The sequence below is a fragment of the Canis lupus genome, chromosome 9 (assembly GCF_003254725.2).
Source record: "Canis lupus dingo isolate Sandy chromosome 9, ASM325472v2, whole genome shotgun sequence".
Lineage (NCBI taxonomy): Eukaryota > Metazoa > Chordata > Mammalia > Carnivora > Canidae > Canis > Canis lupus.
In genome coordinates this window covers 43050469-43062918 of record NC_064251.1, presented here as the reverse complement: position 1 = coordinate 43062918, position 12450 = coordinate 43050469, and positions in this window count along the sequence as shown.

Sequence of the window (12450 nt, the reverse complement as noted above, 5' to 3'; positions counted from 1 at the left end):
CTTCCAAGCCGTCTTCCAAAGGAGGACATCTAAAGACTGGGAATTTCAAGTATGTGAGATACTGATGGGAGAGGGGTTGGATTAGTCAAACTCTCCTGAGAGTTCTCAGATGACATCACGTAGGGCATGTGTTTTCTTTGCCTGTCAATTATTCCAATAGTGAAATGTTTAATAGAAGGTAAAAGAAAACCCCTCTCTTTTCTTTTTTTAAAGATTTCATTTATTTATTCATGAGAGACACAGAGAGAGAGGCAGAGACACAGGCAGAGGGAGAAGCAGGGTGCCTGATGTGGAGGGACTCGATCCCAGAACCCCCCTATCTCGACCTGAGCCAAAGACAGACACTCAACCACTGAGCCACCCAGGTGTCCGAAATTAAACTTTTCTTAACTTCATTGGAAGTGAACTTTTCCCCTTCCTCTGCCAGAATGTGTAACAGCACAGAAAGGTTGCCTTCTTCTATAATTAACTCTTCATTACTGGTATAGACACTGTAGGTGTATTTTTCTCAATGTCATCATGAATGTATCTAGTTCACAACTGCGAACTGTTTTTGGAAAATACATCTCATCTCAAGTTAGAGTAATTCAAATGGGTTGCTGCTATGCATTTAACAAATCTCCAAAGTTACAGGCAAACCTTTTGAATAAGTAAATAAATAATAAACCTCTTAAACTGGGAGGGATTCCCGCTGGATTCCATTTCAGAACTTATATCTTGGTGACAGTAAAAGTAAGTGTCCTCTTCCTATAACAAAAAGGAAGCAATATTTACTTAAAGCAACAACAAAATATGACCAAGATTAAAAGAAAAAAAAGAGCTAATAAATTGTACAATAGGGGCTTGAAGCTTACCACCACAACCACCAGGAAAAAGGAAAAAAAAAAAAAAAAAAACAGCAACAACAACATCAAAATGCCACATATTAAAAAAAAAAAAACACAAATATTTATTGTCCTCTAATGGACAATAACCTCTAACGGTTAAATCTTAAAGATGAAAAAGATTACCATAGTTTTTTGACTCTGTAATTATCAAGACCAAACAAACAAACAGTTAAAAGCAATTTGGAAAGCTGGCATTGGGGGGATCCCTGGATGGCTCAGCAGTTAAGTGTCTGATTTCGGCTCAGGGCAGATCCTGGAGTTCTGGGATGGAGTCCCACATTGGGCTCCCTGCATGGAGCCTGCCTCTCTCTCTGCCTATGTCTCTGCCTCTCTCTCTCTGTCTCTCATGAATAAATAAATAAAATCTTAAAAAAAAAGGAAAGAAAGAAAGAAAGAAAGAAAGAAAGAAAGAAAGAAAGAAAGAAAGAAAGAAAGAAAGAAAGAAAGAAAGAAAGAAAAAGAAAGAAAGAAAGCTGGCATTGTTTAAGCAGTAGGAGAGTTGCTCTTTTGCATGTTTTTGCTCTTTGGACCTTTTTACTATTATGGCTACTACAACTCTCCTAGGCTAAACCTAAGAATTCATCCAAGTTTATTCAGTGATTGCATGCTAGGTTAGGAGTTTTAAATCACATGATTCTAGACTGAGAGTTTGGAATTTGCTCTAGATTTAGCTAGACAAGCATAATTTATACACATAAACATATATATTAATAAGTAGTAATACTTCTATAACAGAAAACCTCTATAATTGTGTAACATGCTGGAAAGAAATAGGACCAAGAGGAAAAGCCTGGAGGCAATTCCTTTTGGTTGTGGTAGTCTTGCTGGGGATTAAATGTCTATTGGTGTTCCCAGTTTTACCCTGCTATCTTTTAAAAAAGTTTTTTTAAAGATTTTATTTTATTTATTTATTATGAGAGACACACACACAGAGAGGCAGAGACACAGGCAGAGGGAGAAGCAGGCTCCATGCAAGGAACCCAATGTGGGACTTGATCCCAAGACCCCAAGATCATGCCCTGGGCCGAAGGCAGGCACTAAACCGCTGAGCCATCCAGGGATCCCTTTTTAAAAGATTTTACTCATTTATTCATGAGAGACACACAGAGAGAGAGAGAAGTGGAGACATAGGCAGAGGGAGAAGCAGGCTCCCTACTTGGGAGCCCAATGTGGGACTCAATCCCAGGCCCCTGAATCATGATCTGAGTCGAAGGCAGATGCTCAACAAGTGAGCCACCCAGGTGCCCCACCCTGCTATCTTATTTTTCACTTCTCTTCCTGATTTCACATTTTTTGTGGGCTCTTTGGCAGTGTGGTGTGAGCAGAATATTAGAATAGTAGTTTTTAAAGATGTATAATTTGATCTTAGTTTACAGCTATACTATACCCAGAATGGCTCAAAAGTGTGAAAATGTACAGCCATCTAGATGTTTCTACATCTGTGTCTGAGCCAGAATGCTCCTGGCAGCGCATAGGCAATTATTGTGTTATATCTAAAAGAATAATCGAGAGGCCCCTGGCTCCATTGTTCTGTAGGATTCCCTACTCTTGTTGCTGAGCCAGCCTAGCTCCATCCATGTCCTCTTCCTACCCTCAAACTCCAAACTTCGGGCACTTAACATGCAGGCTGTGTCCTTTAGCTCAGTCCTTGACTTTCAGGAGAAATCTGTATAAAATGGAATATTCCATGCTAGGATGGAGATTTCCCCCCATATCAGTTGTTTTTCTCTTCCTCTGAGACAGCTGTGCATTTTCATTTTTCTGAATGTTTCTGCCTGTGACCATCCTATAAAGATTATGGAGGGGGAAGAAAATTATCCTTCATCAACTGTACAAAATGCAAGGATTTCTCTCACTTGTCCACCTCTCTGTTTTTTGGCTTCTTTCTTGGGGAACCCTTTCTGAGTCTTCCTGTCTCCAGTTGCCTGGCTTTGGGGCAGACTAATTTTTAGGCAGCTGTTTCCCCTGCCTAGTGGAAGGCAACCACATGGGCTGGAGCGTGTCTTTCCCTGGAACCCAGAGAGTCCTGCAGACAGCTCACAGGCTCTCTTCACCGAAGCTTCTGACTCAAGCCTGCCAGTCTTGCCTCGTGTAATGGATTTGAATGTGGGACCTTCCTATGGATGCCTTTACTTGCTGGCTAATAGGTCAGAGCATTTTTTAGCATTTTGAGGCCAAGGAACTTCTGACTGATTTCTGACACACTGCCACATCGTTGCCTTTTTATCTTTTTTTAACTTTCTGAATTTGTTTTTTCCTTTCTATGAAATGAATGTTCTTGATATAATGGAAACGTTTCATTTTCTCTACCTGGTTGTAGGTTCCTTAGGACATGACCTGTCCATATCTTAGAGTCATTTTCAGGACTTGGCACATAATTGATATTCAATAAATGTTTGTCGAATAGAATCGAGTTGTATCTTTCATCTACCTTCCTCCTAGATTATTTGAGATTAATTAATTTTTAAAAATATTTTATTTATGTATCTTTTTGAGTAATCTCCATACCCAAAGTGGGGCTCCAGTCTCACAACCCTGAGATCAAGAGTCACACGCACCACTGACTGAGCCAACCCTGAAATCAAGAGCCAGGTGCCCTATTTGAGATTACTTAGAAAGCAATTGTTACTATTAGTGCCTTTACAAAAATAAAAAGAAAATTATCAAATTAGAAAGTTAATTATCAAATTAGAAAGTTTGCCAGTAGGAGGGTTGATGTCTTGAAGCATTGCAGATGGAGACTGATAAAGAAAAACGTATTGTGTGACTTTGCTTATTAGTTTATTAGTTTTACATGGAAAAATAAGCGTATTGAAGAGCTCATCTCCAAAGGAAAAAATAAAAAAAGAGCTCATCTTCAATATATACTTAGAGGTCTTCAAGACTAAGCATTTAAACTAATATTTCAGGGACACTTGGCTGGCTCAGTCAGAAGAGTACATGACTCTTGATCTCAGGGTTGTGAGTTCCAGCACCATGTTAGGTATAGAGATTGCTTATATAAATAAAACCTAATGGGATCCCTGGGTGGCGCAGCGGTTTAGCGCTTGCCTTTGGCCCAGGGCGTGATCCTGGAGACCCGGAATCGAATCCCACGTCGGGCTCCGGGTGCATGGAGCCTGCTTCTCCCTCTGCCTATGTCTCTGCCTCTCTCTCTCTCTGTGTGACTATCATAAATAAATAAATAAATAAATAAATAAATAAATAAATAAGACCTAAAAAAGAAAGAAAGAGAAATAAAAACTGAGTGGCTCAGTTGGTTGAACATCTGACTCTTGGTTTCAGCTCAGGTCATGATCTCAGGTTGTGAGAAAGAGCCCCGCATCAGGCTCCCCACTCAGCCTTGAGACTGCTTCTCCTTCTCCCTCTGCCCCTCCTCCCTTGCTTGCACACCTCTAATTCAAATAAATAAATAACTCTTTAAAAAAAAAAAAACCTATTTTTTCGGAGGCATAGAATCATTTTCAGACTCTTAGCTGCAGGGGACCTTAGAGATCATATGGTATAATCTTATTGTACTGGTGATGAAACTGGTGGTCAATTGTACAAATGACTTTTTCACATTCAGACAGCTAGGTAGTGGAAAAATGAGAATAAGATATAGTTCTTCCCATAAGAACCCAGCACTTTTTTTATTGCACTTTAGCTCTTTTAGCAGGATATAGTTATTTGTATAGATGTCATCTCCCCCCAAAGGGTCCTAAATTAATGGAAGACAGAGGTCATGGTCTTTTTCATTTTGCTCTTTATGAAAGATAAAAGGTATAATGCCTGGCAATTGTGGTTACCAAGTGGTAGGTGCTCAATTAGCTCCCTTTGTTGTTGTTGTTGTTTTAAGATTTTACTTATTTGAAAGAGAGAGGGAGCACGTGCACGCACACACGAGTTGGGGGAGGGGTAAAGGGAGAGGGAGAAGCAGGCTCCCAGTAGAGCATGGAGCATGATGTGGGGCTGGATTCCAGGACCCTGAGATCATGACCTGAGCTGAAGGCAGAGGCTTAGCCTACGGAGCCACCCAGGCACCCCTCAATTAACTCCCTTTTGATCAAATTCTTATCTGATGATATGATCCTTCTTGGCCTCATGTTCACAGGATGCCACTCTTTATTTATTCATTAAATATTTGTTGTCTGCCTGCTTATGTACCAAATGCCATACTAGTATCAAAATGAGAGTTAAAATGAAGATCTCCATTTTGCTTTGAGTCTATATTAAAATATTACTGTGAGGTGTTAAATATCTCACTTAGAAAGGAAAGGAAATGAATTTTCAACTGATATATTTCCTTCCTATAGGTTCATTTGCATTTCATAGAATTTTAGTGCTAAAGAGAACTTAAGGTTTTCATCATCAGGGAATGGCAAAGCAATGACCAGAATGTATGTCATCTCCCTCAAAATCCAATATTTTTTTCTGTTACAAAGATTTCTTTTCTTCCTTTTGCATTTGTGGAATAACATATGCATTAATTAAATTTATGAATGTTAATCAAACGGAGATCCACATTTCTTCTGGATTAGATATCAAAATGCCTGAAGGGGAAGTGTGGAGTGAAAATAGAGTAGGAAGACAGAGCACTTGATTCTTAGCCAAAAGAACAGAAAATGCCCTAATTATGCGCTTTAAATCATAGGATAATTAGAGCCACAAGGATCCTTAGAGCCCACTTACGCAAGCCCTGTTTGTTTCCAGATGAAGATGCTGAGGCTCTAAGAGGTTAAAATGAATTCACCAAGGCCACACAGTAAATTGCTACCAGAGATGGGACTAGAATACCTGTATCCTAATTTCCAATCCACAAGGCCAGTGTTTCTACATTTCAGTCATTTGCAAACTACATTTTCCATTTGTCTGAATCCACATACCATCGGTATTAGTACTTACTATTTTTGACAGTTTGTTCTTTTTAATTAAAAATTTTCTAATATGTAATATATTTTCAAACGCCAATTTATTTTAAAAAGAAATTCTTTTTGCCATTATTGTAAGTGGGAAACCAGTATTGTTTGCTATGATTAGAAGATAAACATAAAAATAACAACTTTGGAAATATTTCTAAATTCTGTTTAATTACTCCTCTTGCCAAAGGCTCCTCTTTTTTTATTCTCTTTTTCAAGAGAGGAGTAAGCAAGTGTTAAAGACCCAAAATGAAAATTACTTCTTGATGTGATCAAAGAAAATTGCAAAGGTAATGGTGTCTTCCCTTGATATTTTGTCATTTTGTGCTACAGCTGATTCTCACCTGAAATAATTTTGTGTGCCACCAGCAATTCACATCCCCATTTTCAGAAACACCACTTTATTCAATAGTAGCACTTACTGAAAAGCGTGTTTTGATTATGCACTTTCATCCCTGGGTAATGTATTTTATAAGTGTTACCTGGCTCTTACCTCATCTGTGTCTTAAGGGCATAGATTGTTATTTCTTCATCCCACAGAAGAATGTTCTGAATTCCAAAGAGGTTTCAAGAATTATCCCAGCACAGTGATAAGTATGACTGAGCCAGAGGCAAATAAGTTGGGAGCTCAAATTCCTGATAGGATTTGACCACCTTCCTCCCTGCAAAGTCATCTGGGAGTCTAAGCATTGTGCAACCCAGGCCTACTCCAGCGGTCAAGCAAAGAGCTAAGAGAGTGGAGAGAAGGCTAACTCTCATCAAACTCTGGCTCTTGCCAGGTTAGCTCATTTAATCCTCCCAGCAAATGTATCCCCATTTCACAGATAGAGAGACAGTTTCAAAGATGCTAAATAACCTTGGCAAGTTCACACACTTATAGTAAGAGGCAGAGCCAGGATTCAAACTCCTCTTCCTGTTGTTGTTTTTTTCTAAGATTTTATTTATTTATTTAGAGAGAGAGAGCATGGGGAGGGGAAGAGGGAAAGGAAGAGAGAGAGAGAATTTCAAGAAGATTCTGCACTGGGAGGTGGGGGATGAGTGTGGGGCTCCAACGCTGGGCTTGATCTTTCAATCCTGAGACCTGTGTCCAAATCAAGAGTCAGTCCCTCAACCAGCTAAACCACCCGGGTGCCCCTCCTCTTCCTGATTTCTTAAGCTCCTGTGCTTCACTGACATCATGAGATTATAAATTTTGAGACCTGGATTCTAGGCTGATTTTGCCACCAAATTGAAACATGATACTGCTCAAAAGATCAAAAGATCCTGAGACATTATCATCGCTACTCCTTTTCACCCAGTCTTGGGCTTGCATGGTTCTTTTGTCACCTCACACAGGTGCATGAGTAGATTCACGTAGTAGGCCTCTTGCTCCATCTCTCTTCCCTGCACAAGTGTCTATGCAAGTATCATTTGGCCCTTATTTTACATTGTATCCTATGGTTACATTCTTTGAGCAATGCCAAATTTGAGAAATTGGTCTAAAAATGGAAATTCATTCCAAAATTAATGCCATTAAGAATCAACATAAACAAGACTAATTTTTTTCATTTGTCGACATAATCCACTCAGAGAGATAGTATAGAAATCGTGAGATGTGGCTATCTCTTGAATCTCATCAGAAAGGCTTTGGTGAACAGGTGAGGGGATGCTGAGCAGAAATGCTTGGAGAGAGGTCATTTAAAGGGAAATGAGGGCAGCCTTGGTGGCTCAGCAATTTAGTGCCACCTTCAGCCCCGGGTGTGGTCCTGGAGACCCAGGATCCAGTCCCTTGCCTGGCTCCCTGCATGGAGCCTGCTTCTTCCTCTGCCTGTGTCTCTGCCTCTCTCTCTCTCTTTCTCTCTCTCTCTCTGTCTCTTTCTCTCTGTCTCTTTCATGAATAAATAAATAAAATCTTTAAAAAAATAAATAAATGGAAGTGAAAAGAGCCTGAGCTTGGGGAAGGGATTTTTTTTTTTTAAGATTTTATTTAGTGGGATCCCTGGGTGGCGCAGCGGTTTAGCGGCTGCCTTTGGCCCAGGGCGCGATCCTGGAGACCCGGGATTGAATCCGACGTCAGGCTCCCGGTGCATGGAGCCTGCTTCTCCCTCTGCCTGTGTCTCTGCCTCTCTCTCTCTCTCTGTGACTATCATAAATAAATAAAAATTAAAAAAATAAATAAATAAATAAATAAATAAATAAAAATAAAAAAAAAGATTTATTTATTTGAGATAGAGTGAGAGAGAGAGAGAGCACAATCAGGGAAGCAGCAGGCAAAGGGAGAGGAAGAAGCAGGCTCCTCATTGAGCAGGGAGCCTGACGCAGGCTCCTGACGTCAGGACCCTGGGATCATGACCTGAGCCGAAGGCAGATGCCCAACTGTTTGAGCCACCCAGGTGCCCCTGGGTGAGGGGTTTTAATAACCAGGAATTCAGAGCGACTTGGGGATGAGGAGAAAAGTATGGGGAGCTAGAGATAAGGATGGTGGGGAGTAGGGGGACTGGAGATGACATAGGAGGAAGAGTAGAGATGGTTTTCTCCTTTCTTCGGTTCTTAGCCTGGCTGCTCTGTTCACAGCAGCCCTTGTGTATTTCTTTCTTCCTTCCTTTTAAAAATGTTTTTATTTATTTATTCATGAGAGACACACAGAGAGAGGCAGAGACACAGGCAGAGAGAGAAGTAGGCTCCATGCAGGGAGCCTGATGCAGGACTTGATCCCAGGATCCTGGGATCACGACCTGGACCAAAGGCAAATGCTCAACCACTGAGCCACCCAGACATCCCAGCCCTGTGTATTTCTTAGGGCCTTTTCACATCCCCTGGGCTGGTCATGCCCTTAGCAAGGTAGAAGATACAGCCTCATTTTGCTCAATTTTGGGCAGCGACTCCTTTAGCAGCCTGATGCCTTTGGAGAACATCATCATCTTTATTTCATCCATAGACACTGCCTCATTCAGTCTCTGTGGTCGCCTGCACTCTGCAGTTCTCACACCCCAAAGCCATGATCTGCTGTCTCCATGGCCTACTGCATCATACTTTTTTATTTTTATTTTTACTTATTTATTTATTTTTAAAGACTTTATTTATTTATTCATGAGAGACACAGAGAGAGAGAGGCAGAGACATAGGCAGAAAGAGAGGCAGGCTCCATGCAGGGAGCCTGATGTGGGACTCGATCCCAGGACCCCAAGATCACGCCCTGGGCCGAAGGCAGGGGCTCAACCGCTGAGCCACCCAGGCGTCCCTGCATCATACTTTTTAATGCGTAAGTATTATAGAGCATCTGGGGAATACTCTCTACTGGGGAAGAAAGGTTCTCTTTCAATTGTATTTACTGAGATTTAGTTAAAAGTTAACAGACCCATATCACATGAAGAACCAGTAAGTGACATATCCCTCTTATTTCTCAATGTCTTGTCTGATGCAATCATTGATTTTGGATAATTCACCTACCATTCATTTCACTCTCAACACAACTTATTATACATAAACACACACACAATTCTAATCATTTTCTTTTTTCTTTTCTTTCTTTTTTGGTCAATAAACATAAGGATTGTGGGTAGGAAATGGCATTTAAGAAGCATGGGCTCCCTCGTATCAATGTCTTATAATATTTTTAAACTGGAAAATCATCGCCATTGGAGAGATTCAAGTTTTATTGATATGCAATAAATGCATGTTTTTAAAAAAATATTTTATTTATTTATTTGAAAGAGAGTGAGAGAGAGCACACATGAGTGGGATGGGGGGATGCAGAGGGAGAGGGAGAAGGAAACTCCATGCTGAGCTGGGAGCCTGACTTGGGGCTGGATCCCAGGAGCTGGATCCCAGGAGCTGGATCCCAGGGTCATGACCTGAGCAGAAAGCAAATGCATAACTGACTGAGCCACCCAGGTGCCCCTTGATATGCAATTGGAAAGCCCTGAAATTATTTTCAGAGTCATAGAGCAAGGAATATAGTAGAAATCCTTGAGTCAGCGACAAAGACAACAGTCAAAATCTTTCATTGTTGGCTGAACTCGACTTGCTCTCTTGGAAAAAGTGATTTCAAACAAACATCTCTAAAAGGGAGTTAAAGCTCAAGATACTCAGCCATAAAAAGGAATGAGATCTTGCCATTTGCCACAGCTTGGATAGACCTAGTGAGTATAATTCTAAGTGAAATAAGTCAGACAGAGAAAGACAAATGCCGTATGATTTCACTTATATGTGGAATCTAAAAAACAAAATAAGTATATAAACAAACAAACAAACAAACAAACAGTAACGACAGGCTCATAAACAGAGAGAACAAACTGATGGTTGCCAGAAGGGAAAGGAGTGGGTGAGGGGAATGGACAAAATGGGTAAAGGGGAGTGAGAGATACAGATTTCCACTTATGAAATGAATAAGTCAAAGGGATGAAAGGTACAGGATAGGGAATATAGTCAGTGATATTGTGATAATGTTGTATGGTGACAGATGGCAGCTACATTTGTGGTGAGCATAGCCTAATATATAGATTTGTTGAATCACTGTTGTACACCTGAAACGAATGCAATGTTGTATATCAACTGTATCTAAATTAAAAAAAAAAGTCAAGATAAGTGAAAAGAAATGAAGAGAGTATATGGTCCCATAAATGAGCTTGTGTTCAGGCCCAGACAATTTCCAGCCCAGGGTTCTAAAAGAACCTACAAATGTGATCATAAAGCCAGAGTAGAAACTCCTTGATGAGGTATCAAGAGCAATAGGTGTTAACTGAATCTGTAATTGGTTGAGGAATTGTACCCAAAGGCATTGATGAATGGAATAAAACCAACCTAGAGGAAACTCTATTAGAGACTCCATGGGGAATTAGAAACCAGGAAGATGAACAGTCATCAGAAGGGGTTAGAGTCTGGCAAGCACATCCTTAGGTCTAGAGAAGTGGCAAAGTCGAGGGTGAAACGTCAGAGCTTGAAGTCTGGAAGCTGTCTCTCTTCCCAACAATCTGCATGGCTTTGGGTACACAGCCTTCTGTTGTAGTCTTAGAAATGCTTTGCGAATAAAAGAGAAAGTATCTGTAAAATGCTTTATGTTTCTAGAAGGGAAAATTGTGTATAAGGTAGGATATTATATTATTCATTTAGCTCCCAGGCTTCATTGGATTCATTAGAAATTTGTGTAGCTGGAATTACCAAATGATTTGAGGAAGAGGTACAAATGAAGGAAGAGGCAGTTCTAAAATGGATATAAATGGCCTAGTAAGAGAACACCTAGCTACTTTATTGCTTTGAAATGGGTCTAGCAACACTACTGAATATATGATTTGTTTTTCTTCTGCCAAAGTAGAACCACTTCCCCAGGACTTTTTCTTAGGTCTTTCTTGATGTTTTCCTCTGCACCTTGTCTTTTCTGTTTGTTTGTTTTTCTTTTCTTTTCTTTTCTTTTCTTTTTTTTTTTTTGTTGTTGTTTTTTCCAATCTCTCATCCATCTACTTTTTTGGGGCAGAGTGTTATTTAAGGACTAACTACCTACTTCTTCTCAGTGTTGGCTTGGCTTAAAATAGCAAAATATTTTCACGTCATATTTTTGTGAAACATAAACCTGAAAGGAACTGCTTCAATGTATTCTCTTGTTTCATTAATGTCTTAGGTTTGGATTCACTTAGTACGCTACAAATAGATGACAGAAGGCAGAGAGGTGAGGAGGAGAGAGAAGCCCAAGAATATGTTGCCAAGATTTGTATTGCAAATGACTCTTGAGGAAGAGCTCATTCTCTTATCCCTTTAAATCTTACTGTTTCATATTCCTTCCCAAACTTGATCTTCCTTTCAACTTGTATGGGAATCTTTCCAGAACTAAATTCTATTGTCTAACTCAAATGATAACTTTTCCTATTTCCTTTCTTCTTGCCTGCACTATTACAAATAAGTAGCACGGATTTGCTTTTTATTAAAACTTTCTTGTAGCCAATATTTATTTTTATCAAAACATTCCATGCAATTAGTTCAGGGGGACAAATGATGCCAAAAAAACAAAGGCTTATGCCAAAAGCAACAACTTTTTGATAGCTCAGGTGGTTAAATTGAACTTTTCTGACTTCTGACATTTACCTCCTTATTTCTTAGAAGTATGTGTATCATTTTCATTTTGTCACATAGCAATTTTTATAAATTAGGCAATTGTGAAGAGCTTAGGGAAACTGGTCATCTGAGCAAGCTTATTGTTCTTCAAAATTCAGGAATTGAGTTTGTTAGCCTTCAAAGTACAAAATGTACAGAACCAAGCTACAATACATCATCCTGAATGATGAAGGTTTTGGAAGAGCAAGTCCAAAGAAGATAGTGGATTTATCCAACTATAAAATCAATAGAATACAGTCAGGATTCGATCACAGATGCAGAACCCACTAGGAGCTCTCTCTGCATGTGTGTGTGTGTGTGTGTGTGTGTGTGTGTATCATAGCTTATATATCATATCCAATCTCACACAATTGTAGGAACTGTTTAAACTGTCTTTGTAGGGACGCCTTGGTGGCTCAGCGGTTGAGTGTCGCCTTTAGCTCAGGGCGTGATCCTGGAGTCCTGGGATGGAGTCCCACATCAGGTTCCCTGCATGGAGCCTGCTTCTCCCTCTGCCTGTCTCTGCCTCTCTCTCTCTGTCTCTGTCTCTCATGAATAAATAAGCAAAATCTTAAAAAAAAACAAAAACAAAAAAACTG